The following is a 27480-nucleotide window of genomic DNA, read 5'->3' as shown; positions in this document are numbered from 1 at the left end:
AAAAGGTTCATGGCTGTCCCTGTACATCTGCCTTCCTCTTGGGAGAAAAATAAGAGTTACTAGCAGTAATTTACACCTATCTTTTTCTGTTTTTTTCTGGGTTAGGACTTTCTTCTTAGAACCTGAATTCAGCAGGAAACTTCAAATCACTCTAAACAATGACACTCCGATTCAACCAACACCTACTAAATACTTTTGGACTCTAAGCTTGCATTCATCAATACCTTATTTCATTTAATTGCAACTCAACACTACAAAGCAGATATGAACTCCATTATACAGATAAGAAAACTGAGGCTTTGAATGGTTTATATAAACTACTCAAAAACTCATACCTAGTGACTGACCTAAGTGTCTATGTTCCCAGCATCATATTATCACTCAAATCTCCCCACATCTCAGTTTTGTCACCTCTATGCATCAGTGCCTTCTTCTGTAATGAAAGGAGGGTCACAGGAAGTTCCTTTCAAAGCCTAAGATGATTTGTCAGGTGGGTGAAGTCTCAGAAGAGGAAAGTAAAAGACTCATTGAGACAGAATTTCTGAAAACTCCGCCCACATTTCCAGGTGAAAATGGCATACTTCAGTGTAACATGTAATTCACTTGCCAGAAAACAAAAACACATCCAAGGTGAACTGAAACCTCCCGAGAAAGAGTTGATGCAGAGGAAACTCAATAATGAAGGTACACAGCCATTTACCAGAACAGTCTTTCTCAGTCCTGCTCTTTCTCTGTGTCCCCCGGGGTCCTCCATGCATTCTCTCTCTCTCTCTCTCTGTCTCTCTCTCTCTCTCTATCTATTTCTCTTTCACACACACACACACAGACACACACACACACACACAGATACACACACATGGCTATAGTTTGGATCTGAAGTGTACCCCCAAAGCCTCATATATTAAAGACTTGGTCACTGACCTGTGGCATTATTAGAATTTTGGAAGGCAGTGAAAACTTTAGTAGGTGGGGCCTAGGGGAAGGAAGTTAGGTCATTGGGGATGTGCTCTTGAAGGACATACCTGGACTCCAGTTCTTTCCTCTCACTCGGCTTCCTGGCCACAAGGTGAGCAACCTGCCCCACCATGTGCTCCTGCCATGATATACTTCCTTACCACAGGCCCCAAGGCAATGGGACTTCTCAACCATGGGCTGAAACCTCTGAAATCATGAGTTAAAAACAAAACTTTCCTCCTTTTAAGTTATTTATCTAAAGTATTTTGTCACAGCAATGGAAAGCTGATGGACACACAGTATACAGTAAGCACATTGGAAAGTTTACCTGCACAGGCTTGCAAGGGAACAGGAGTGAGAAATGAAGGAATACATAAAATGACAAGTGTGATGCACATCACCATCTACTTCTGAGATTAAAATATTTTAAAGTAAATTTAAAGTAAATTTAAATTTTAATTTAAAATTAAAAAAATTAAAGTAAATTTATGACAGCTTAAAAATAATCTACCAATAATAATTAAAAATGAAAAAAGACTATTTTTAATAAAAATGACCAAATCCCCATCCCTGACAAGTTGTAACTTAGGTGTGGGAATGAGCAAGAGGAAGAAGAGATGAATTCTCCATTTGCTAACAGGGAAGTCCTGCTTAGGAATTCCATAATTATGTGCTATTGCTGGTCATTAATTGCAAGGAAACCAGCCTGGCACCAGTTCTCCTGCCTGCTGGGAGGGCATGACAGAATCACTGACTCACATGAAGAATGGCACTGCGATGGCACCTATCAGCATGCATGGTTTCGGGAAAGAGACTGCAGGTCAGGGATGGCCACTCTGATTCAGGATGTTCTTAATTAAAAGATTTGTGTGGAGTAGAGACTGACCCTCACCATCTTAGGTGTGGCACAGCCTGCTCATTTGAAGCAAAATTCTAATTGTTTTTCCTTTCCCCTTGTTTTTAAAACATCATCTGGCAAAATAAAGTGCAAATATCCTATCATGTGGCCTGGCTTCTTATGACTGTGTAGTAAACATGCAAGTGCACACACACACACACACACACACACACACACACACACACACAAAGACAGAGCAAATACTGTGATAAATAAAAATGTGAATTTGAGGGCAAATGAGGCATGAAACATACTGGCCAATAAACAACACAAAAGAAGGTCATACTAAATTTCTTATCTAACTAGACTGGGAAGCATTTGCACCAAGAATACCCACCAAGAAAAGACTTTCAAAGAAGTTGCCTTTCCTAAGAAATATAAAGAACTGGTGTTCATTTATCTTGTTATAACTTGGACATAAAGAAGCCTAGGAGCTTACTGTCCTGTATTTTTAGGATCAGAATCTGTGAAGGCTTAAAACATCTAAAACACATCCTTAACCTATCATGCGAAAATAAAGTATGCCTGAAGTGCTCTGTAATCACAGCTCTTTTTTGGAAATGTGTTGTCCAAGAGGTCCTTAGGTTGGTAAAGTACTTTTCAGTTCACAAAGCTCCTTCAAAACCATCTTGTAAGAGGGAAATGCTGGTCGTATTTTTTCCATTATCCAATGAGGAGATCAGCTCAGAAAGTTCAGGGGATTTTCTTGAGTTCTTATGGTCAGGGAGTAGCAGAGTCTAACCAGGATCTGATACATCTGACTCCTAATCGATTTGTGCCCTGACAAGCTATCAGTGCTGTGGTTCATAAAGGCCACTGTAAAATGTGCACTACTTGGTCCCTGCTGCTTCCATCTTCTAAGGCAAAGCTGCACTCAGGAGGTAACTTCATACCAATGTATCTCATTATCAAACATTCTTTCTTTTTTCCTTTGATACTGGGAATTGAATCAGGGGCACTCAACCACTGAGAACACCCCAAGCCCTTTTTATTTTTGAGAGAGGGTTTTGCTATGTTGCTCAGTCTGGTCTCTATCTTGCAATCCTCCTGCCTCAGCCTCCAAAGTAACTGGGAGATTACAAGTGTGTTCTACAGTTCTGGCTTCATTCATCCTTTTCTAAAAGGACGCAGGGTAGTATCTGGTGGCTAAGGACCAGACAGGCCTGCATACAAATCCTGCACTTTTAGATACCTGCTATAGGGCCTTGGAAGGTATCTAAGCCTCTTGGAACCTCAGTTTTCTCTTTCATAGTATTGTGATAACAATTTCTGTCTTCCAAAGTCCAGGGCATAATAAAGGTTTTGGACCTTTTCTCTCTTCCACAGCATGCAAGGTAATGATGGAGAAGTATACTTTCAGGAAATGCTCAGAAGTTATGCACAGGGCAGTCTGGACCTTGGAATCTCTAGCAGAAAGACCCAGGGATGCAAACTTTTCTGGGCATAGACTATATCAGAGCCAAAAGAACAATAAGAATGATTGTCTCAGAGAATCTTTCAAGCCATTTCCAACCCACCACACACCCAGAAGCATCTTAGGTCCAAAGAAATGAGATTCTTTCAAGATTTCCAGACCAGTCTGTGCAAAGTGAAAAGATTTTCAGCCCTGCCACTTCAGAGAAATACCTGAGTCGTGGAAGGCTGAGGTCACTCCATGCTCCTCAGGGGGCTCTCTGTCTGCACTAATTAGAGAAAGCAATGCTGTCTCAAAACACTCCCTTTATCTGTCATTCAACTTTACTTTGCTCCAGAATTTGGGTGGTTGGGGTCCCAGGACCAGTTCATGTAGCCTGCCAGCCTTTCAAAGGTGGGGGATTATAAATTCACCTAACAAATGTCGATCAGAGATTGCCCAGACTCTTGGTTGTTCTGCCCTGCACCTTCACTTCCATTATCTTCATGATTTATCAAGCAAAGGCAGGCTGGTGACCCAGGGCTTCCACACCTTCAAAAGGAAATATTGACTAAACGGCAGTGCTGCTTCTACCATGACCCCCCTGTACCTGCTGGATACCCTCAGGGATCCACATTGTCAAAAGAGGAGCCGTAGTTAGACTTTGCTCACTGACATCAAGTGGCCCAAGGGAGAAGAAGAGAGATGAAGGGCCAGTCACAGGAGGAGTCATGAAACGCATTGAAAAACTGGAAAATTCAGAATTAACTTTCAAGGGTAAGAATGTACAGACAGGACCAATTCACTTGGAACATGAGAAAATATACTCTTTGTGATGACAGGTGAGTCTAAAATTCCCCAGGAATTTACTATTGATCTTATTGGTTAACAATCTACCCTCTTTGGAGGGCTCAGGTTTTCCCTATTTCCACATACCCACAAAACTCTACTTCCTAGAATTTATGCATAGGATTCCTAACTTGTGATAGGGATAATAGGAAGTTCTCATGGAATTGGCATGACAATGGGTACAAATATAGTGACAGAGGCATCCTCTGCAGGAGAGAAGAAAAAAAAAACACAACTCTGTCACAAAATGGGTTTTGTGAATTATAAAAGAAGTTCTTGAATGGAGCAGGGAGAAGGGCAAAGGAAGGAGGCTGGGGTGGAGAAGGAAGGTGTTGTTATCTTCTTCTTTTGCATGATCTAAGGGTCAATCACAAATTGAATTTGCTCCAGTGCTATAGACAACAGAAACTCTGCAACCTTGGGTGTTCCTAAAGAGTGTCCACGGACTTGAGCTAATCTTAAGCTAGACCACAGGGTAGAAGACTAAAGTTTGAACAGAGGTTGGTTCCCCTGGACCCACCTGTTCTTCCTCCAGGTGTTCCCAACTCTCTTTTAGAGGTTTCCTGGAGAATGAATCCTAGGAACAGTCTATTAACCACTCACTACTCTTGTCCCCAAGTCACCTGAGACTATGACCTTCTTTTGGAGACAGAGCTCCATTTGGTTTCAGAATTGTTTCTGATCCCAGATAGAATTGAGTGAAGGCAGCAGAATATGATCTTTCTGCAGATGTGAAAGAGGTTCCAGTATAGTGACTCTTGCTGTTCAGTTACATTTAAGGTTTTCTCTTTTTTTCTAGCAATAAAAACTCCATCTACCTTTAAGAGTGATGTCGACAGAGCTGCTCAAAAAACGTACCTTCACAAATCTGTTTCTTGGCAACAACATGTTTATATGGGAATGCAAAGGCTAATCTGAATAAGCACCTCCTCTGAAAAATATAGAGAGAAACAAAACCTCTTACCTTTAGAGTATTAGGTTCCATGGGTAGAGCCTGTGAATTCAGCTAATAAAAGACAGATTATGGAGAAAATAAAATGATTTTTTTATGTGTGCAATGCAAATACATGTGGAAGAAACTAGTGATGAGTTACTCAAAAGGATAGTTAGAATTGAGATCTTATTTACCATCCTAACGAAGGTTAATGAGTGTGGAGAAGAGGCTAGATAAAGGAAAAGGGACTTGGGGCTTGGAGGGGTAAAGTGGAAAAGCATGCTAGGAAATGGTCATTGTACTAGGAAGCAAGAGCTATTTAATAAGATTATGCATATGAAAGTCATTCTCCACTTTCTGGTAGAGGGGAATGGAATACCTTTATAATCACAATTTATTTAATTTTCACAAAGAGAAATTCATGTCCTATTTTTAGACAGAAGGGGAGAGGGTACAGAGAGCTAATTGCCTCTAGCTCAAAATAATCCCTAAAATTTCCTATTTGGGGTAGCAGTCTCTGATTTTCAGTAATGTGACTTTGATGTTAATCAACACTGAGAAACCCTCAGAAAATTTTTGGGAGGAGGAGTTGATATCTTGTTCTCATAGATCTGTCTTCAGTCTTAAGGAAGAACTCAGAAAAGTAAAGAGGTATGAAGGTGTGGTGTGCCCAAAGTGGGTATTTCTACCCAGCTGGAGCTCAGAGAAGGGTTAGGACAGTGGGTCATAAATGCTTGCAGAATTCCAATCTGGAGGGCCTCCACATATTTTCCAGCTTGCAGTGAGGAGTCAGTTAAGGTACTGAACTTGGTAGAACATCAGTTTAGTATTTTAGTTTTGGTGATGTTCCTGGAAAGGGGAGAAACTAGCAATAGAAGGATGAGACAATCTTTCATTTGTGTTTTACTCTGCTTTTTTGCTGCTGTGACTAAAAAGATCTGACCACAACAATTGTAGAGGAGGAAAAGTTTATCTAAGGGCTCATGGTTGCAGAGGTCTTAGTCCATAGAAGGCCAGCTCCATTCCTAGAGGCTTGAGGTGAGGTTGAATATCATGGCAGAAGAGTGTGGCAGAGAGAAGCAGCTTACATGGTGATCAGGAAGCATAAAGAGAGAGAGAGAGAGAGAGAGAGAGAGAGAGAGAGAGAGAGAGAGAGAGAGAGAGAGAGAGACTCTACTGGCCAGATACCCCATAGCTACACCCCAATGAACCACTTTCCTCCAGCCACACCCCAACTGACTCCAGTTACTACTCAGTTAATCCCTTAGGGATTAATTAACTGATTAGGTTAAGGTTATAACCCAATCATTTTTCCTCCAAACCTTCTTGTGTTGTCTCACCCAGAGCTTTTGGGGGACACCAAATGTAAACCATAACAATCTGTGAAGGAAACACTGAGCTCCTACAGTGTGTCAGGTGCTCAGCAGGGCATGGAGGGTGAGCTGATAGTGAAACCAACACCATTACTATCCTCCCTCCCCCAAGAGCTTGCCTCTAATGGGATATGGGTACAGCAACGGATACCACTGATGGTTCCAACTGGGTTTACAAAGTACACAGGACATGTTTTCAACATGGAGAACCTGAGGTGTGTGTGAAATAGCCACATGGAGAGGTCCAAAGAGCCAGTGGCAATATGCATTTGTACCAGCTTACACATGGAAACAGAATTTCTAAAACTAATTTGATCTGAAGAAAATCTGCTTTCCCTCTCATTGTCTATGGATTTCTACTCAAAAGAGAATATTTCTCCTTAGTCAGAGGAAAGTTTTGATCAAGTATCAGTGCTTAAAACCCAGGCCTGGGTTACAGCATGCCCCTCTTCATCTACCAGGTAAAGAGTAAAAGGCTTGAAGCACAAACCCAAACCCTAGGCCTGAATTCCATTTGTGAAACTCACTAGTTGTAATTCCCCTGCTATGATTTGGATGAGTTACCCAAAGGCTTAGTCCCCAAGGTGGCACTAAGTGGAGGTGAAAGAACCCTTAGAAGGTGGAGGCTAATGGAAGATTCCTAGATCATTGGGGGTATGCCCTCAAAGGGGAGAGTAGGACCCCAGTCTCTTCTTTCTCTTTGGCTTTGGGTTTATGAGGTAAGTGGTTTGTTCTGCTATGTACTCCTGTCATAAAATGCTTCCTTGATACAGGCCCAAAGCAATAAGGCCAATAGGTCATGGACTGGAATCTTTAGAACTGTGAGCCAAAATAAAACTTTTCTCTGTACAAGTTAATTATCTCAGGTATTTTATTACAGTGCTAGGAAACTGACTAATTCAGTGCTGCAGTTCTAGAGAAATCGTGGGTTTTTTTTTTTGCCCAAAGCTGCACAAAATCAGTGAGAATTCTGACATATAACAGATAGTTGACCATCAAACTAATAGGGGTCTTTTCTACCTCTCTTCTGGAGACTAAAAGCGCCTCACCTATGGAAACCATCTTGCTTCATTAACATTAAATTACTTTAGTGAAATTTATGTATTTTATTCTACCCTCTCTAATTCAGCAAATCCTCCTTCTCTTTCTATTCTGCTCCAAATGGGTTAGTTAGTCCTTAGCAAAAATAACAGGTTTATTGCTTCAGTTCCCACAATGCACATGTATTTATTAGGTCCGGCCTTAGAGCAAATTCAAACATTTTCTATGATCATTTTTTGCAAGAGTCAGAGATCTGACAATCCAACTTGAGGATGACTCTTAACATACAGACTACCATTCAGAGCCAGGTACCCAAAAATTATAATATTTCAGTGCCTTCCAGTTACTGTATATGACCTGCTAATTATCTGTCAAAATGTGGGCATCAGACACAAATCAAACAGGTTAAAAAAGAAAAACTTGCTCCTATCTCTGCTTTTTCTAGTTTCTAAGGCCCTGAATACCATATACATCAAGTCATGTCTTGGACTAAGACAGCACGTACTTTAATGTATTCCCCAAAGCCCACATTCTCTGCAAAGAACTGTTTCTTTTGCTGCTGGAATTAACAAGCCAATTCACTTTCCTCATCTGAGAACGTCTCAACAGTGTGCAGCTGACCTGGCCCTTCCTTTCTGGAGGGCATGTTGCAGTGCCATGATAAGAATGTCTCTTGAACTTGAACATAGCACTTTCTGCTTGGAGGGGACTCCTGACAAAGCTGTCTGATTTGATTCATCCTGCCCTATGTGGACACCTGTCCAAGGAGACAAGAGCTACCTTTGGTATTTAAACTTCATTTCCCTTCCAGAATTCCAAGAAAGTCCTAACATTTGGTAAGCAAGCCAACTTCAATTATTACTACTCAACAGTCATTCATTCAACCAATATCAATTAAGTGTTTACTCTGTACCAGATCTTACGCTAGGTGGAATATATAAAAAAAAAAACAGACTAAGAATTCTAAGAGAGTTAACATTAATTTCTGAGGATTTTACATGACATCAGTGACCTTTCTTTGATAAGGGTTTGGTGTACACAACGAATATCCTCAGTTAAAAAAGGTAGTTCACCAATTACAAAAAGAAAAAAAGCAAAGAAAACTCTTACATGCTCATGAAGCTCTGTGAAGAACAGGGAGTTTTGTCTGTCTTATTCAGGCTACATCACTAACACCTTTACCAGTGTCTGACACATAGTAGGTTCTTAATAAATATTTTAAAGGACTTAATGATGTTCTTGACCCACAGAAAGGGAGATAATTTTATATCCCACAACTTTTCACTGAACAAGTATTTGAGAAATACTAGCATTGTTTTCTAAGCAACCAACTTAGGAGTATACCTATCTTACAACTATTGGAAAAAGATTTTGTAGATGAGTTTTCAATGACATGAACAAATGTCAGTGATATTTAGTCACATTGAAAAGCAATACAAATCAATACGTCTAGTATAAGTTCACTTTTAAAAGTCAAATGTAATAGCCCTTTTGGGGTTTGGGAGTAGTTTTTATTTTCCTTTTTCCCCCTGTTTTTCTAAATTCTCTACAATGAGCATATGTTACTTTTCTAATCATGTTTTTCAACATTACTCTAAAAGAAAGTTTATAGTTCAGTTTTTGACCCAATTTTTTTTTCAGTTTGCACTTCAAGTCAATCTTAAGCCCCTCGACTGAGTTATGCAGAGAGAAACTCTGCTGTAGGAGAGAGGAGCAGACAGGCTTCCTAGTAAGGCTGGTGTTTCACACCAGGTCTTCCAGAAGAGAGGTGGCTCCAACTATTGCCAATCAATGAACAGTGTCAGAGAGCTAATTGTGAGAATCTGAACTCTGAGAAGTTCACTTAGGTAGGAAAGATGATGGACCCACAATTAAAAGGACTCTTCTTATGTTCCACCAAAATCCATTAGTCATCAGCTACATTTTAATGGATTCCAGACTTTAAATATGACCAGGAATAGGAAGCCAATATAAAAAAAAAAAAAAAAAAAAAAAAAGCGATTCTCTCTCTTTCTCTTTTTCTCACCTAGGAAAAAGGTTTAACTAGGATTTCAAAGCCTTGCCTGGCTGCACTCTCTGGAGTTTGGCAGCTGTTGGATGTTGGTGTCTGTGTGCCAGCTCTTTGCTCTGCCAGCAATGTGTTAGGATAATCACCCACTGAAGGATCTCAACACATTACATTTCCCCAGAAGCCTTTGTCTAACAAGGTAATTTATGACCTGTTCAGGAATCTAGTCTTTACAAAACAGTAAATTCACACTTGCGCTGGACTTCAAAGCTGCCATTATGAGCCTCAGTAGCAGAAGGCATCCTGCAGCTGAGAGCCAGATCAACAGATAAGTGAGTTTTTAATGATCTCTTTCAGGCCAGCCGCAAAGGGGACAAGACTGACGGCCACTGCAGCATTTGGTCATTCTGACTGCAAAAAAATTCAACTCTAAAGGTGGGCCCTTTTGATAATGTTAAAACTATTTTATCTGCTCTATTTAGAAATTGGAATCTGTAGAATGTTGAAAGGGTCAGAAGGGAACCCAGTCGTTCCTGTGGGAAGGTCAGTTGCTCCAGTCTCTGGCAGGTTCTTGCTGCAATGCCAACAGAAGCCCACGGTCTCAAGCCCACAACCAGCTAAAGCCCAAAAGTCTTAGGAAAGTAGAGGGTGGGAGGATAAGTGCCTTGGTGTCTTTGACTATTTCAACAGGTTCTTGGAGCCAGAGAGCTCTTTCCACATATCAGTCCTGTATAAAACCTAGACCAGGCATTCCGGAGTGTAGTCTGTATCCTGCTTGTATATGAATCACCTGGGATGCTTGTTTTAAAAAATAAATTATTCCTCTCCACACCTGCTGTATCAACTCCTAGGAGTTAGGCCTAGGAATTGGAACCTTTAACAAAGAGTTCAGATGATTCTTACACACACCAAGTTTGAGAAACTCTGGGTAGGATGAAAATAGAAAGGCAAAACCAGAACTTAAGCCTAAGAGCTCTGGGATGAGCAATTCAGGATCAAATCTAAAAGCTTCCATTTACTGGCTCTGCCTCCTTGGACAAGTGTCTTAACCTCTCAGAACCTTGGTTTACTCATGCATGAAAAGGAAGAAATACCTCTGAGTTTGTAGTAAGGAGTAACTCGTGACTCTGAAACTGAGGCCCATCAGCCCCCTCAGACCTCTGGGGGCTCTGGTTTGTGTCAGGCCACCACCTCTAGTGTCCATGCTCCACTGGGCAGGACAGAATTCTGTTCAGCTTTCTGGTGGCTCACCTTGCGCCAGCCCCCATGGAAGTCACTGTCTCCTGTTTGAGACAGAGGGTGTCGTATAGCTATGATGCTGCCATTTTTCTTCTATTTTTTTTAAGTGGCAGAAATCAGTTTTCAAGTAATTCTTTCTTAGACCCTTAAATATTAATTGGACATCTTTTTAAAAATGTCATCTCCGTGTGAAACTGGGGACAGCTCCAACTTTGAGTCCACTCATCCCCTCCGCCCCAGCCCATGACATTCCTCCACAGTCTTTGAAGGCCCCTCCGTGGGGGACCATGGTTAGCAGAATGGAGGGAATGCAGAGCAGAGCAGAGAGGCCACTGATGTCAAGGTGGCAGGGTTGTTGGTGACACCAGTACCCATATATGGCACACAGGACTGGGAGCAAGTTCCAGGGGAGAAAGGAGGAAGCTCAGTTTCTGATACATTTAGTTCAAAATGCCATAGAGGCAGCCAGGTGGGGACAATTCCCAGGATATTGGAAAATTGAGCCTAGAATTACAGGGAGAGGTCTAAACACAAATAGCAATGTTTCTGCCTTCTCCTCAAATCTGTGGTTCCCAAATATAACTACACCTTGGTGTTACCTGGGAGCTTTACACAGTACAGGTACCTGGTTCTCTCCTCTGGATTCTGATGTAATTCATCAGGTTGTGACTGGGCATTTGAATTTTGAATATCTCTGGTGATCCCAATGTTCAACTACATTTGGGATCACTGCTCTTTGCATGGAATATAGGATTTGTCTTTCATGTAGGCACAACTATGCAAATGTAAGATGTTTTACTCAATATTTACATCCTTGAAATACAAAAATGTGAGGATTTAAATGTTAATTATCATCATTACTAATTAGTACTAGTTTCCTATGGTTATTATAAGAAATTTCCACAAACGTGGTGGCTTAAAACAACAGAAATATATTCTCTCACAGTTGTGGAAGCCAGTGAATCAGTATCACTGAACTGAAAGTAAAGTGTTGGGGACTTCTCCTGGACACTTTAGAGGAGAAACATTGGTTGTTCCTTCCAGGTTGGTAGGTGCCAGTATTCCTTGGCTTCCTCTCATCACATCTCTCCAGTCTCTGCCTCCGTGATTACCCTGACTTCTCTCATGTGCATGCAGGTCTTCCTCTGCCTTCCTGTGATAAGGACACATGTGACTGCATTAGGACCCACTTGAAAAATTCATGATTATATCTTCATACTAGGATCTTCACTTTACATAAAGTTGTGATGTCCTTTTTGGCCACATAAAGATTCACAGATTCTAGGGAGTAGGACCTGATATCTCCAGATCTCCAGGAGACTCATTCAGTCTACCACAGTCATCTTTCAAGGTTCATGTTCATCCCATATACAAAGTGCACTCATTCCTCTGTTAATATCCTCCAACATCTCAACCATGATAACATCAACTAATGTCTAAAATCTCACATAAGCATCACAAACTCAAAAGTCCTAAATGCATCATCTAATTCAATCATATGTGATGCTCTATGATCCATCCTGAGACAGAATTCCCATCTGTTCCGTTACCAGTTTCCAAAGGACAATGCTGGGACTGGTACAGGATGAAAATCTTTCCATTATGAAAGGAGAAAATGGACAGAAGAGAGGAGCCACTGTGCCCAGGCAATTTGAAAATCCAACAGAAAATTATATTAGGTTTCAACAATCGGTAATCATTGCGACTTCCTGAGACTCCACCCTTAAGGTGAGTTTTCCTTTTTCTCAAAAGGAAGCCCACACTTCAGTTGAGTAGTTTTATCGACATGTTTCTTGCCTGTAATGGTTAGTTTTTGTTGTCAACTTGACTGGATTGGGAGGTCCCTAGAAAATTGTGAAGTGTACTGTGGGGTGTATCTGTGAGGGTGTTTCCAGTGATGATTTGTTATGTGGGTCAGTAAACTGAGGGGCAAAGACCTGCCCTGAATGTGGGTGGCACCCTCCAACAGGCCTGGGGCCTGGGTGGAACAAAACGTGGAGGAAGGAGAAGCCTCCGTGAGCTTGCAAACATGAGCTGCCTTCTTGTCTTTGTTTGTTTATTTTGGCTGCTGCCATCGCCATGGACATTAGACTCCAGATTCTTCAGCCTGAATGTGGATACACACCGGTGACTCCCCAGGCAGCTTGCAGACTTTCAGGCTCTGACTGGGACCGCATCACTGGTCCCTCCTGTAGAACTGATGGAGTTCTTTAACCCCATTCTGCCAGTGACATAGACCCAGAAGGGCTTCAGTAGCTTGCCCAGAGTAATACAGGTAGTTACAGGGGAGCCAGAATTTGGGGATCTAAAAGTATGGTTCTACATACTCATTTAATGGTCATACAACCTCTCAAAATAGAGACTATAACCCCCATTTTACAAAAGAAGGAATAGGTTTAGAGGGCAGATTGATAACTCCTAGGAGCTGGGATCTGAGTTAAGATCTCTCAGGTTCTAAACCCACATCTTTCTACTATAACCATCTGCCCCTGAAGAGCAAAGCTCCTTGGAGCTGATGTTGCTGGCCTTCCCAGTGTTCTTCTTGGCAGCTTGGATGCCCGTCTCAAACTTTCAGGGCCTGGGGAGAAAGAGTTGGTCTCTGTTAGTTCTCTCTGCAGCAGAAGTACTTGTAGCCATGCCTTCCCAGGGAAATGTGTGCCAGTCAATGAAAATTGTCCAAATGCAGAGTTTGCACAACTAGGGAGTCCTTGGATGATATGATCCAAACTTACTAGCTCTCAAAATCAGTTAGTTGGTCCTTAGGCATATTTTTGGTGCAAGGATTCATCTCTAAGGTGATAGGAAGCTGGTTTGATGCAAGTCTAGAGGCAAAGGGGCCAAATCTTTGGACTCTGGAGTCCCAGCTTCATCTTTTACCATATGGTGGCCTTGGGCATAATACTAGGTGAGCCTCAGTTCCCTTTTATATAGAAGAGGAGTAATGACAGCATCAAATTCACTGGGTTTTATAAATTTTAAATTGAAGGTTTGGATATGATGTGTCCCCCAGTATCTCCTGTGTTAATGCAGGAATGTCTAGATGTAACATGAGTGGATTGTGAGAGCTGTGACCTAATCAGTCCATCCTAGTTTGAATGACTGGGTGGTAACTGTAGGCAGTGGGGCATGACGGGAGGAGGTGGGTCACTGGGTCATGCCCTGGAAGGGTGCATCTTCCCTTTGACCTTTTCCCCTTCCCCCTTTCCCTCTGTTTCGTTGCTGTCATGAAAGGAACAGCATCCCTCCTTCATTCCCTTCCACCATGATGTTGGACTCAGAGCAATGGAGTCAGCCATCTATGAACTGAGACCTCTGATACCATGAGCCAAAAATAAACTTTTTCTCCTCTAAGTTGTTCTTGTAGATATTTTGGTCACAGTGATGCAAAAACTGACCAAAATAGAGATAATTTGTGTAAATGTTTACATAGCACTGGGCTTATATTAAGAAGACAAAAACATTGGTAATGATCAATAATGGCAAACCTATGATGTAATTCCAAAAACTGAGGCCCATATCAGGTTTTTAGATGGAGTACTAGATCTTTCTACCTCATAACAGTAATATTGCTAATATTAAATAAGAAGTATATAGTTTTTGTTTTGTGTCAGGAACTATTCTAAGTGCTTTACAAACATTGACTCGTTTAGTTTTCAAAACACCTTTGACATGGGTGATATTATTATCCCTATTGTACAGATGGAAAAACTGAGGCACAAAGTGTTTAAATACCTTGTCCAAAGTCACATTACTAATGAATGGGGGAGTCAGGAATTGAATCAGGCAGACTGACTCCACTGTCCTTGTTAACAACTACTAAACTGTCCCAGTTTTCACAGTAAAAGGGTCATCTGTGACCTAGCAGGAGACAATGAAAGCAAACTTTCTGGGCTTAGAGGTAACTTCTGTGATTCTAGCTAGTTGATTTCCGAAGTCCATCCCAGGTTCTGCATTTTAAGCAGAAAGCAAAGATTTCTGACTTTCCGGTTTATGCCTGGGTAGGAGAAATTCAGACTTCAGTGGTTCCAGCTGCCAACCTTGTGCAGACTTTGGGCAACGGAACACGCTTGCAAGTCCCTTCAGTTAACACTGGCACTAACCACCTGGTTGCCAGATTAGTGAGAGCTCATGAACAGAAATCAGGAGAATCTGGTCTTCCCACCCAGCCCCTCTCTTTGAACAGGCTGCAGCTGCCTCTGAGGTTGTTCTTTGGCCAGGATGTGGTCGAAAAGTTCACACTTAAAAGCCCATTTAAGAGGATTTAAGAGAAACAACAACAGAAACAGGTGGAGTAGAAGTGACCTAGTCACCTTTTGCCCCTAGCGCTGCTTCAACAGCTGGGAGGAACTGGGCAAACCAGCCATGCCGAACCATAAACCTCTCTGTGACTCCCAACCCGCTGCTACTTTGAATGGAATGCCTACCAGGGACTCACTCTGTGGCAAAATAACCGCAATCGGGAGGGAATTGCCGCTGGAACTCAGAGTAAACAGCCAGGGGGGGATAAGAGTCTAATTGAGGAATTGGAATTCACCAGTGAAGGCCATTTAGCCATTTCACTGCCAAACCGAGGTGGTGCTTTTAGTGCCTGGTGTAAGCCTGCTGCTTAGGAACCTTGGGTCTGATGAGGTGCCCCAAACTCGCAGAGTTAGACTGACTGCCTGCGATGCAGTTTTCTCACTCCACAAACAAAGCCGGTCAAGCATCTGCCCATCTAGGTAGCTTTGTTAAGTTGATGTCCTGGGCTTTGTTAAGTTGATGTCCTGGGGTTATACCTCATGGGATAAAGAGATCCAGGAAACCTGTAGGAGTGGATGAGCCCAAGGGTTGAGAGTGATGCCAATCCCAAACCAGGAATATTCAGATTAGAAAAGAAACTGTAAAGTCACCTTTTTTGATACAAACTGCCAAATTCAAATGACTAATAAATATCTTAGTATTTCTGTCCAAAATATTGTGCATTATCCTATCCTTTGGGGAGCATTCTAAATGTTTTTGAAGAGGCATTGACTACTTTATATCTAGGGTTATAAGTAGGGTGGCCAACCATCTCTGTTTGGGACTAGGGGAGACGTTTAGTGATAACACCAGGAATGTTCTGGGCCAACTTGGAGTCACACTTACTACCTAAAACTAACAAACTGCAGTGACATAGAGGAGGGCAGTTCATACTGATGTGATATTGTTTATTGATTTTTCTCTTTATTACTATAATGCCAGCCAACCACTATCATAACAAAATCATATTTTTTCATTTCCAATACCTCTTCTAAAATAACTGCTGTAATGAAATTATCAGCTTTAATTTTAGAGGCCCTTTCACTCATTCATATCTCTAATGTCAGGATCATGTCAGTTAATCAAATGGCAACCAAAATATTACTATTACTTGCTTATTAGATTACTGACAAGAAATAAAGGCATTTATCCCATTTTAAAGTAAAAATGCCTTTCACAGAGATCACAGTCTTAGATTTATTGTTAAACTTTTGAGGGCTGGGGATGTAGCTCAGTGGTAGTGTTTGCCTAGAAAGCAGATACAAGGCCCGGGGTTCCATCCACCACCCCCCAAAAGAAAAGAAAAGAAAAACTTTTGAAAAACAATATCCATTTTTTTTATGATTACTTGAGTCTGTTTACATAAAGGACATTTGATTCTATTGTTGCCACCCAGTTATTCACATGTATGTGCACACATATACAGACTGCAGACATTTTTTCTAAAGAGTACATGTTTAAACAGATTGAACCTGTGATATATTAGAAATATAGATGCTTTGGGATCTGACTAATCTGACAGAGGGAATGCCTAAATCTACCTGAAATTTCTCCTCTAAAAAGGAAATGATGATCCTTACCATAATCTAAATTATTGGTGATATGCTACAAAATGTTTGCTTCTATAAGATTATGCTACCATTCTTGCTATAAAGTATCTTTTATCTTTCTTAAAAAAATGGTATCAAGTAGTATCTATTGTTTAATTTCACTTTTTACAGGAAAAAAACTGAAAAAAAAAAAGTTTATATGCAAATAGCCAAACTTTTTTCACTGTGGATAAAAACAAACTGAGGGGTAAAGATTAATTACTGGTAACAATTCACAACTTACAAGTGAAAAGATTGGAGGCTTTAGGAAGACACTCTTCTTGTACTACTGGAAAAGGGTGGTTTTTGCAAAGTTGCACTATTGTGATAAGGGTGACATCAGAGATGACATCATCCAATGAAACTGGCACCACAGCTGACCAACACAGATCTAATCTCCATGATGCAGAGTGCTTGGGAGTCAAGAGGTATGATGATAAACTATTTTTTTTTTTGATAATTAAGAACAGAATTACATTGTCTATTTTAACTCTTCATATTGAATTGGAATCCTAATATGCATTTTCTGCTCAGTATTCTAATTTACTCCTCACAATTCAGCTGACCTTTGATTACTTATCCTGCATTGCCTTTGATTACAGAAATCTTTCTTGAGTAGTGTAGTTGCAGTAAATAGAGATCAGACTGAAAGTATGTGTACCAAATGCAGGTCAGCTCACTGGGAGTCTAAGTGGTACTTTAAAAAATCTTGGGGCTGGGGAGATAGCTCAGTCGGTAGAGTGCTTGCTTTGTAAGCACAAGGCCCTGGGTTCGATACCCAGCACCCAAAAAAAAAAAAAAAATCTTGTATATTCACAATGGAATATTACTCACCTATAAACAATGAAATTATAGCATTTGCTGGTAAATGGATGGAACTGGAGACTATCATGCCAAGTGAAATAAGCCAATTCCCAAAAACCAAAGGTTGAATGTTCTCTCTGATAGGTTGATGGTAGCACACAATAAGGGAGGACGTGAAGAACAGAAGTTTATTGGATTAGACAAAGGGGAATGAAGGGAAGGGAGAGGGATGGGAATAGGAAAGGCAGTGGAATGAATCAGACATAACTTCCCTGTGTTCATATATGAATACATGACCAGTGTAACTGCAAATCATGTACAACCACAAGAATGGAAGGTTATACTCCATGTATAATTTGTCAAAATACATTCTACTGTCATGTATAACTAAAAGGAACAAATAAAAAATTTAAAATAAAATAATCTGCTAATCCAAAAAAAATTTTGTGTATTATCTTTGTTGTGATTTAAGAGTCAAAGTGAAAGAAATGTACATTTGCTGAGTGACTATGGTCCTAGTACAGGGGTAGGTAGTTCATGGTGAGGGATTTTATCCACATGTCACCTGCTGTGACAACAACATCAGCTCCATAGTGAATAATTAGGCATTCCCCCTCCATCAGGTCTGATTCCAAAGTCTACGTTGTTCTAATACTTCACAGGGCAAACCTGCTTCAACTTGTTCTGTTCAAAAAAGGTTCCTAAAGTCTATGAAAGAGGAGAAAACGGATGACTAGAAAGCCTAAACAAATCTCCAAAATTAAATAACTAGTCCATGTGAAGTCCAGATCTATTTAATTCCACTGCCTTTCATTCCACCACAGCACATTACCACTACTGTTCACACTGGGGTATCATCAAGCCTTGCTGGATGCCAAGTACCAAGGAAGAAAGAAATCCTGCTGGCCATTATTCTAAAACATTAGCCCTCTATACCACTTGGGAATTCAGGGTCATCTTGTTCCCCAGGGTATTTTCATGTCTGGATGTTAGTAAAAAAAAAAAAAAACCCAGTTTCTAGACCTGGACAAGAGCAAGGTAAGCAAACCAAGTCTTGAATAAGCATCGTTTTCTACCACAAGCCTGCTTCAACTGTCAACTGCTCCTTCAGTCACACAAAGAGAAGAGACTCAAGGAAAGGTCATTGCACCTGGTCTCTGATAATCCAGAAAAGAGCAGTCAAGAGACTGGCTAGAGAAGGAGTCTGACTACAAGGTGCTCAGGCTGAGAAGTCAGTGGGCGAATCAAGAGATATTTGCAGAAGATCAAAGAGAAGCTACCTGTAAGAGCTTGAGGCACCGGGATGTGTTACAGACCAGAGGAAAGGAGCTAGCAGACAGAGGAGGAGTCAAGTTGCAAGAAAGTAAGAGAGACTCAGAAGAGGTGAGATGCAAACTTTCAAAGAAGTGGGAAGTGGTGGGCTCAAGAGCACTGGGCATGGGATTAGCTTGGGCATGCTAATCTTCGTTTCTTCCAGAACGGAAGAAAGAGGAGAACTGACATGGAAAGGCTTTGAGATCAGAAGAAACCAGAATCTCCAGTATTGAAACAGGGTTCCAGTTTTCCTGGATTTCTTTACCAAAGATCGCATGAGAAGCTTTAATATCTGCACAGTTTCAAGTCCCAGGAGAAGAAGAGGGTTTGGGGGAATGTTTGGGTGTAACTCTGAATAAAGAGATAAAGCAGTAAGTTCTAAGATGCTGCCAGAAGCCATGACTAGACTGCTGGAACATACTACATTATATGCAATAAAAGAACAGAATGGGATATCCTAAGGATCAGGGTATCTGAAAAGAAAGACAAAAGGAAGAATGACTAGAAATACAGAAGTTTTGTGTTTATGTCCACTGGACCTAAGTTACATAAATATAGAAAATTTTTACCTTCATTCACTACATTACTGGGAAAAGACCATGATAAAACAGTTGGGAAACTGTAGAAAGCCTTAAATTCTTGTCAAATAGATGAGTGGGTAGATGAATGGTTGGATGAATAAATGCAATGAGAGATGCATGGAAAGGTAAATAGAATACTTAGAGAAGAAAGGATAAAATGATCTTACATTTAAATATTTCAAATATGACTCCTGATGGGAAGATCATTTGCTATATCATTAAGATTAGGAGAAAGAATTTTATTCTTTCCTCTGACTTTCAGCAATATCAGGAAAGAGAGAATGAGAAGGAAAGTTTTATCTGAAAGTGTTTCTTATTGAGAGCTAACAGTAAGAACTTGTACATGATGAACGGTTTTCACAATGCAAATAGTGAGACAGAAGAACCAGAAGCCTTTTTAACTCCATCATTGAGTGAGGTAGGTTTGACCTCTAGAGCCATGGAAAGGGAAACTAGGAACAGAAACTATGAGCAACATCCATGAGAGAACATAATGGAATTTCTTAAAGCAAAATGGAAAACCAATATTTAGGTTAGCAAGAACTGACATTAAGTTAAATTAAACAGATGACATCAAATGAACCCAAGGGTATAGAGTTTCTAAATTCTTGCTTTGTATGTTATTGACTTAAGTCTGTAATGGGTCTGTAGATAACTAATAACTGTATATTTGTCTTGCTGTTTTGCTTTTTAAATTTCTATTTCTCTTATGAAGAGGTTGCATGTATTCTAGAAAAATCATAATTCATTGGGCTGGGGATGTAGCTCAGTGGTAGAGTGCTTACCTAGCATGCACAAAGGCCTGGGTTTCATCCAAATACTACAGAAAATAATAATGACAATAATTCTGTGTGGGTGTTTCAGCTATTATGTATGAGACAAACCTGGAGAATTTTATTTCTAAAACAGCAAAGCCATACTCATTTGGCATAAATAGAAAGAGGGAAGGTGAGTGTTTGCAGAAAAAAATTGAGATAAAGTCAGTGACATAGAAGGAAAAAAATATTTTTATAAGAGAGTCTCACAAAATAACCATATGCTTATAATTCCCAAATCAATAGTAACAGCCCACATTGCACATCAGTTTGGACTGGCCCAGTTGACACACATGGTTGCCTTACACACTTCTCAAATCTAGGATATTGAAGACTGTGCTCTTGATCGACTCTTCCAACCCTACTCCTGCAACTGCACCTGTTTTTATAATGAGCACTTCATCCTTCCAGTTGTTCAGATCAAAAAGCAGTGGAGTGATTCTGGACTTCCCATTTTGTTTCACATTCCTCATCTGATCCATCAGCAAATCCTGTCCTCTTTTTTTTTTTTTTTTTTTTTTTTTGCGGCACTGAGGATCGAACCCAGGGCCTCATGCTTGTGAGGCAAGCACTCTACCAGCTGAGCTATCTCCCCAGCCCCTGTCCTCTCTCTTTGTAACGTATATCCAGAACCAACCCTATCCAATAGGCTTCTAACTGGCCACCTTGGCCTCCTGCTTCCATCCTTATCCTCTGTTGTCTAACTCTCAACACAACAGCCAGAGTAAAGCTTCTGCAGCATAAGTCATTCCATATCACTTGTCTGCTTACAACCTTCCCATGGCTGCCCATATTCTTTTCAGAATAAAAGTCTGACCATGGCCTGGCATTTCCACTTGTCTCTTTTTCCTGAATGTTCTCTGCCCTGGACTCCCCATAGCCACGTGATGCCTGCCTCATTCTCAAGTCTTACTTGAATGTTGCTTTCCCAGGAAGTCTTCCCTGGTTACACTCTGAATTGCAAACTTTCCTCAAAGCTATTTCCCATTCCCTGGCACTCCTTATCTCTTTTTTCCTGATTTTTCTTTCTGCATGGCACTTACCACCATCTGACATTTACATTTTATTTATTTGTTTTGGTTACTGTTTGTCTACCCTCACTAGATTTGTAAGCTATAAAAGAATTAGAATTTTTCTCTGTTTTGTTGGTTGCTGTATCCCTTGAACAAAGCCTGGTCAGTAAGTACTAGGCTCTCAATAGATGTTTGAAGGAGAGAGGAAGGAAGGAAGGAAGGGAGCGCCAGTAAATGCACTCCAATAGTATTTGTGGAGTAGTAAACATAAGAACAAGGGTTGAAGCATGAACTCAATAATTCCTGAACAATAAATTCAGAAGAGCATTGGGCAATAAAAGACACATGAGACCCAAGAAAAAGAGCTCGGTGTGCACAGAAACAGGTACACACACACACACACACACACACACACACACACACACAATGAATTTACAAGGCTTCTACTGAAATTGAAAAAAGTTTCTGTAGAACAAGAAATTATCGCTGGAAACCAATGATATGATTTCGGTATTACTAGTAGAAATATGTAAGACGTCATTGAGATTGCTTTTGTTAACAGTGTGGTCTCTGTGTTTTAGTGTAGCGAATGCATGACTATTTAGTGGGCTTTCATAGATTTGTTTCATCTCTTGGTTCCCCATAATCATGGTTTTCCCCTTAAGTTTCTTAATTTCAAATTTTCTTACAGTAGTAGCTACCAAGAACCATAACCCTAAACTATCAAGAATTTCTGTGTTCCTTTCTAAGTCAAAAATAAATACAATGACATTCGATATATACAGCGTTGGAGTTCCAAATTATACAACGTTAGAGCTCCTAATTCTTCCAGGAGTATGACTTTTCTTGCTGGGGAGAATGTGCTGGGAATCAAACCTGGGGCCTGTGTATGCTAGGCAAGTGCTCTACCACTGAGATATATCCCAGACCCATTAGTACCACTTCTAAGGAGAGTTCATGTTAGGCAATATTTCATCTCTCCTCCATTCCATGAGAGAGCTGATGATGCCATTACTATTTCTTCTTATCATTTGAACATAAAAAAACATAATAGCCATAAAAGAAAATGTAAAGATTAGCAAATTAAATTCAAGAAAGCAACAGGAATCACTAAAGAAATGACTAAAGGGACAGTTTATGAAATCTATAAGAAGTATATAATAGGATCAATAAACAAGAGTTGGTTATTTAAAAAGGTTAGTAAAATTGACAAGCCACAGCTGAAAATGACCAAAAAAGAAAAGAAAAAATAAAAAGGAAAGGCACAAATAAGCATATGAAGAAATAGAACAGCATTGCATATATTCAGAAAATCAACAGTAAGGAAATTATGAACTACTTTCTGCCTATTGGTTTGATGATTTATATAAATGGAAAAGTTTGACTCAAGAAGAAATAAAAAATGTGAATAGTTGTAAAACCATAAATAAATAAGTTTAAAAAATCTTCTAATAAAGAAAGACTAAACTCTAGTGGCTTCTGCAGGAAGTTCTATCAAATGTTAAATTAAGATATAATTACAGTATTACACTAACCTTCAGAGACCAGAAAAAGAGGAAGTACCCTCAATTCATATGAAGCTGGTATAACTTTGATTCCAGAATTTACAAGGACCACAGTTGAGAAAGGCAAATCATAGACCATGAATGTGAACATGTTCATGAACTCATGAGCACTGATGCAAAAAAAAATTCTTGAGAAATTATTTGCATACAAAATTTTATAATATTTGAATTATATAATATAAGTATATAATAATATAGTATTATAATCAAGTAGGGTTGTTTTAGTCAACTTTCAATCACTGCAACAAAATATCTGAGATACTTAACTTATAAGGCAGAAAGGTTTATTTTGGCTCATGGTTTCAGTCCATGATTGGTTGGTCCCACTGCTTTTGGACCTGTGGCAATACAGTATGTCTTGGTGAGAGCATGTGGTGAGGAAGCTGCTTAGGTCATGGACGTTGGGAAGCAAAGACAGAGGGAGCAGGACCAGCTCCCTGACATTCACTTAAGGGCATGTCCCTATATGACCTAACTTCCTTCCACTAGACCCCAGCCCCTAAAGATTCCATCACCTCCCAATAGTGCCATGGATTGGAGACTAAGTCTTCAACACATAAGCCTTTGCAGAACATTTATGGTACAAAACAGCAGGGGATTATACCAGTTTGCAGGCTTAACATTTGATAATCACACTAAACTTTTAGCAACCAGAACTAGGGAGGAAATTTCTTAATGTGACAGAAAAATAATCTACAGAAATCCTAGAGCAAACATAATATTAAATAGTGAAGTACTAAAAGACTCCCCTTTGAGATTGAGAACTGGATGAGGATGCTTGCTACAACTATTTCTAATCAATCCTGTATCAGAGGTGGTAGTGTAAAAAAGAAATAGAAAAGTTACATAAGGTTTAGAAAGGAAGAAATAAGTTCTCATTATTCATGGATAATGATTGTACAAGTAAAAATTTTTTTTAAAATTTCTACAAATTATTAGGATTAATATAATTTGGGAAGTCCTAGATACAAAAATCAATACATAAAAATTAATTGACAATAGGGAAGATCTACATATAAATAAGCCATGTAAATGACTTGGAAGATTCAAGTAAATTGTCAATTCTCCCTAAATATTATATCACATTTCAAGTCTCAACAGTTATTTTGGGATAATTCAAGATAATTGTAAATTCATGGAGATGTAAAGAGCTTTAAAAAGTCCAAGACAAAACTGGGCATGGTGGTGCACACCTGTGATCCCAGCCACTTGGGAGACTGAGTCAGGAGGATTTCATGTTAAGGCCAACCTCAGCAGTTTAGTGAGACCCTGTCACAAAATTAAAATATAAAAAGAGCTGGGGATATTGCTAATGGTAGAACACCCCTGGGTTCAATCATAACACCACAAACAACAACAAAAAGACACTTTGGAAAGAATTCTTGGCAAGTCTTGTAAAAGACACCAAGACAGGATAAACCTATGATAAAGATATTGTGTCCTTGACTTAGGGATAAACAAACAGAATCAGACATCTGAACACTTGATATATGACAGAGGTAGAAAAGTGGGAAAATGATGAATTTTCAATTAACAATGCTGGAACTGTTCAGCATCATTTGAGGAAAACTGAAATCAGACCCCTATCTCATACAATATGAAATAATAATTGTAACTGGATTGAAAAACTAAATGCAGATGACAAAGCTATAGGCTTTTGAAGATAATACAGGTAAATATATTTATGACCTCTAAGTAGAGAAGGTCTTCTTTTCTTTCTTTTTTAATAATATATTTCCCTTTATTTTTTATCTGTTCTTTTTAGAGAAAGATTTCTTAAGTCACTAAAAATATACTAATCATAAGGGAAAAGATCAAAAAATTGTACTACATGAAAATAGTATTTACCAAAGATATCTTCATAAAAGCTAAAAGAAGTCTTAGCTCATAGAATGGGTGAGGTTAATTGCCAACACATAGGGTTAATGAGAACCTATAATCCAGAATATGTATATATGTATATGTGTATATATAATCCTACAAACCAATAGGAAGACAACCCAAGGGAAAATTTGACAAAAGACCTGGATCGACTTCACATAACACAAAATCAAAATAGTCAATAAACACATTAAAATATTGGCAATCTTTAACCAAGGAAATGTAAATTTTATACCACTTTACTCTCCTTTTATTGGCAAAAAGTAACAATTCTGATCATATCAGAAAGTTAGGGTTCAGTATATACCAGGCACTTTCAGATACTGCTGGAGAGTGTATAAATTAGAAATAGTAAATTTTGGAGACATGCATGATTTTTGAATCAGCAACTCCACTCCTAAGTGTAGACCCTGCAGAATGCAGACTTGTGAACATCAGGATACAAGCTCAAGACTTCAGAGTAACATTGTGCATGATTGCCAAAACTGGAAAAAATTCTGTACCAGCTAAGGTGAAGCTGGCTGCTGTAACTCACAACTCCTCAAAACTCAGGTACTTGACCTTGTAAGTTTATTTCTTACTCCCACACCAGCCCTGTGTGGATACTACCAACAAGGAGGCTCTCCAGGGCAGCTCTCATCCTAGCAGTGGTCCAAGAGCCCTATTTTCTTCTATCTTGTTGCTCCACTATCTTCCACATATGATTACCAAGAACACCCAGAGATCATCTCCAGTCCAGATGAGGTTCATTTGACCCAGGACAGACCCCATGCCCATATCTTACTGGATAGGAGGTGAGCAATGCCTCCAGGCATGCCCAGGAGGTCCCAAGGAGAACACAGGGGTGGTGATTTGCTACCAACCCCTGCCCCAAGCCAAAATCTCTATAAATAATAGACATCACTTATACATGTCCATTGGACGTAATGACCCTCTCATGTGATAGGATGTGATCTGGCAGTACATGTGAACAGACCACACCTACACACAATACCATAAGTGAACTCCACAAAAATGATATTGAGCAAGAGAAGCCAGACCCCCCAAAATACTTCATTTTGATCTATATTTATATAAATACATGCAACCCCCAAATAGAAAAAATTGAACTGTATTGTTTAGGGAAATATACATAGGTCATAAAAGTGCAGAAAGAAGCAAAGGAATTGTTACAGTAGGAATTGTTACAGAAGGTTGGGAAGGCTGTGCAGAGGGACTGGCAATGTCCTAGTTCTGGACCCAAGCAGCAGTTTTCAGGAGTTCATAGGCTTTTCCTCATACACATTTTACACACAGAATTTCAAAAAGCCAAACCTGTTTTCTACCTTGACATTAATGGACCACTCAGTTTGGCACAGAGAAAAGCAGCTTCCGTCTTGGCTGGAACACCTTGCCTTCTGGCTGACCATGATTTCCTGTCTCCCCTACTGGATGCTGAACACCCTCCAGACCTAATTTCCTCTGATTTACCATGTTGAAGGGGAAGAAAAATCTGTGCTCCCATTTGACATAATTGCCAAACACCTGATTCGGTCCCCGTAGGTCCCTGCGTAAATGTTATTATCTACTGTTGTCTCCCATAATTACTACCCCTTTCCTGAGTTGATGAACAGTTTCTGCCACCGTCTAGTTTTGCAGTTAACGAAATACCATTTCGCTACTGGCGTTGCTACTCCTCTCAAGATCTCTTTATCTTTGTTTCCTACAGTAACTTGTAAATTCCAGTGACTCATATCTCTCTTGTTCCAGACACTTAACTTTCAAATCTGTATTTTCCACCCTCCAGTGCACAATTTGTTTTACATTCTGTTGGGTCTCCCTTTCATCATCCTTGAATTCTACAGCTGTGAAAAGCCTTCCTCCCGCTACTCAGCCCTGAACACCTTTGTTTTTCCATTTCACAGACTCCAACACTTGGCTTTTGAAGGTAGATGATTTGAAGTATTCCCATGTCCCCTCGCATAAAAGGCGTTTGTACTGGTGTCCTTCAGCAGAAACTTCTCTCTGCCTCCTACTGAGATACCCAAAGGGTTGGTTGGCTTCCAGCCCTCCCTTCCAAAAATGGTGGCAAGATTCCCACCACTTCTTGACTGTGAAAGGAACTGGAGTGAAATGTTTGATGTAAGTGGGAATGATGTTGGGATAGCTGGGTTGCTTCCCCTTGGCGTCCTCCAGGTAACCCACCAGGTATCAGAGGCCCAAGTTTCACAAAAGCAGCTCGGAAGGTCTTTTCTCTTCTTCTCTACAAGAGGCAACCTTTATTCTTTTAGTCACCCTCAGGGCTGACATTCCCTAGCTACAATCACCTGAGAGGGAAACGCTGGCTGGGGGGAGTATTTCTATTCTTTTCTTCTTTCTTTTTTTCTTCCTTTCTTTCTTTCCTGTTTTCTTTCCCTAAGTCAACTTCAGAAGGCCTTTGAACTAGCTCTGAGGCTATTTAGGTTGAACTCCAGCTATGCTGGGACAACTTGGACACACACCTTCTGCTGAAATCACCTCTTTTGAGAAAAAGAAGCCAGTTATAGACCCAATACTCACAAGCCTATTGAGCAAATTAAGGAGCAGACCCAAAAGTTATGAAGTGTATCAAAATCATGAAATCAACTCTGCTACATTGCCATTTACCAGTGGTTTGACTGCAGACCCAAATCATTTATTTCAGGGCAGATGTTTTAAAGGGTGTTGGGAAGGAGAATGGTGTTACAGCTAAGTGAGATTTCATGCAGGGATTCCCACAGCTGCCTCCACACTTTCTATTGTAAATTACCTTAAACAGGTCTCTGGTAGAGGACACACTACTATTTTGAGTTTAAAATAAAAGTCTTTTTAAAAAATGCCTTTACTACTTTCAAAACAGATTTGCAAAATTAATGTGATTAGGTCACAAAAAGTCAATCAATCTAGAAAGATTCAGCTCAATACTTTGGATTTTTTAAAAGATAATTTAAAAT

Source organism: Sciurus carolinensis, chromosome 2 (genome assembly GCF_902686445.1).
Source record: "Sciurus carolinensis chromosome 2, mSciCar1.2, whole genome shotgun sequence".
Taxonomy (NCBI): Eukaryota; Metazoa; Chordata; class Mammalia; order Rodentia; family Sciuridae; genus Sciurus; species Sciurus carolinensis.
Note: the sequence above shows the minus strand (reverse complement) of the source record.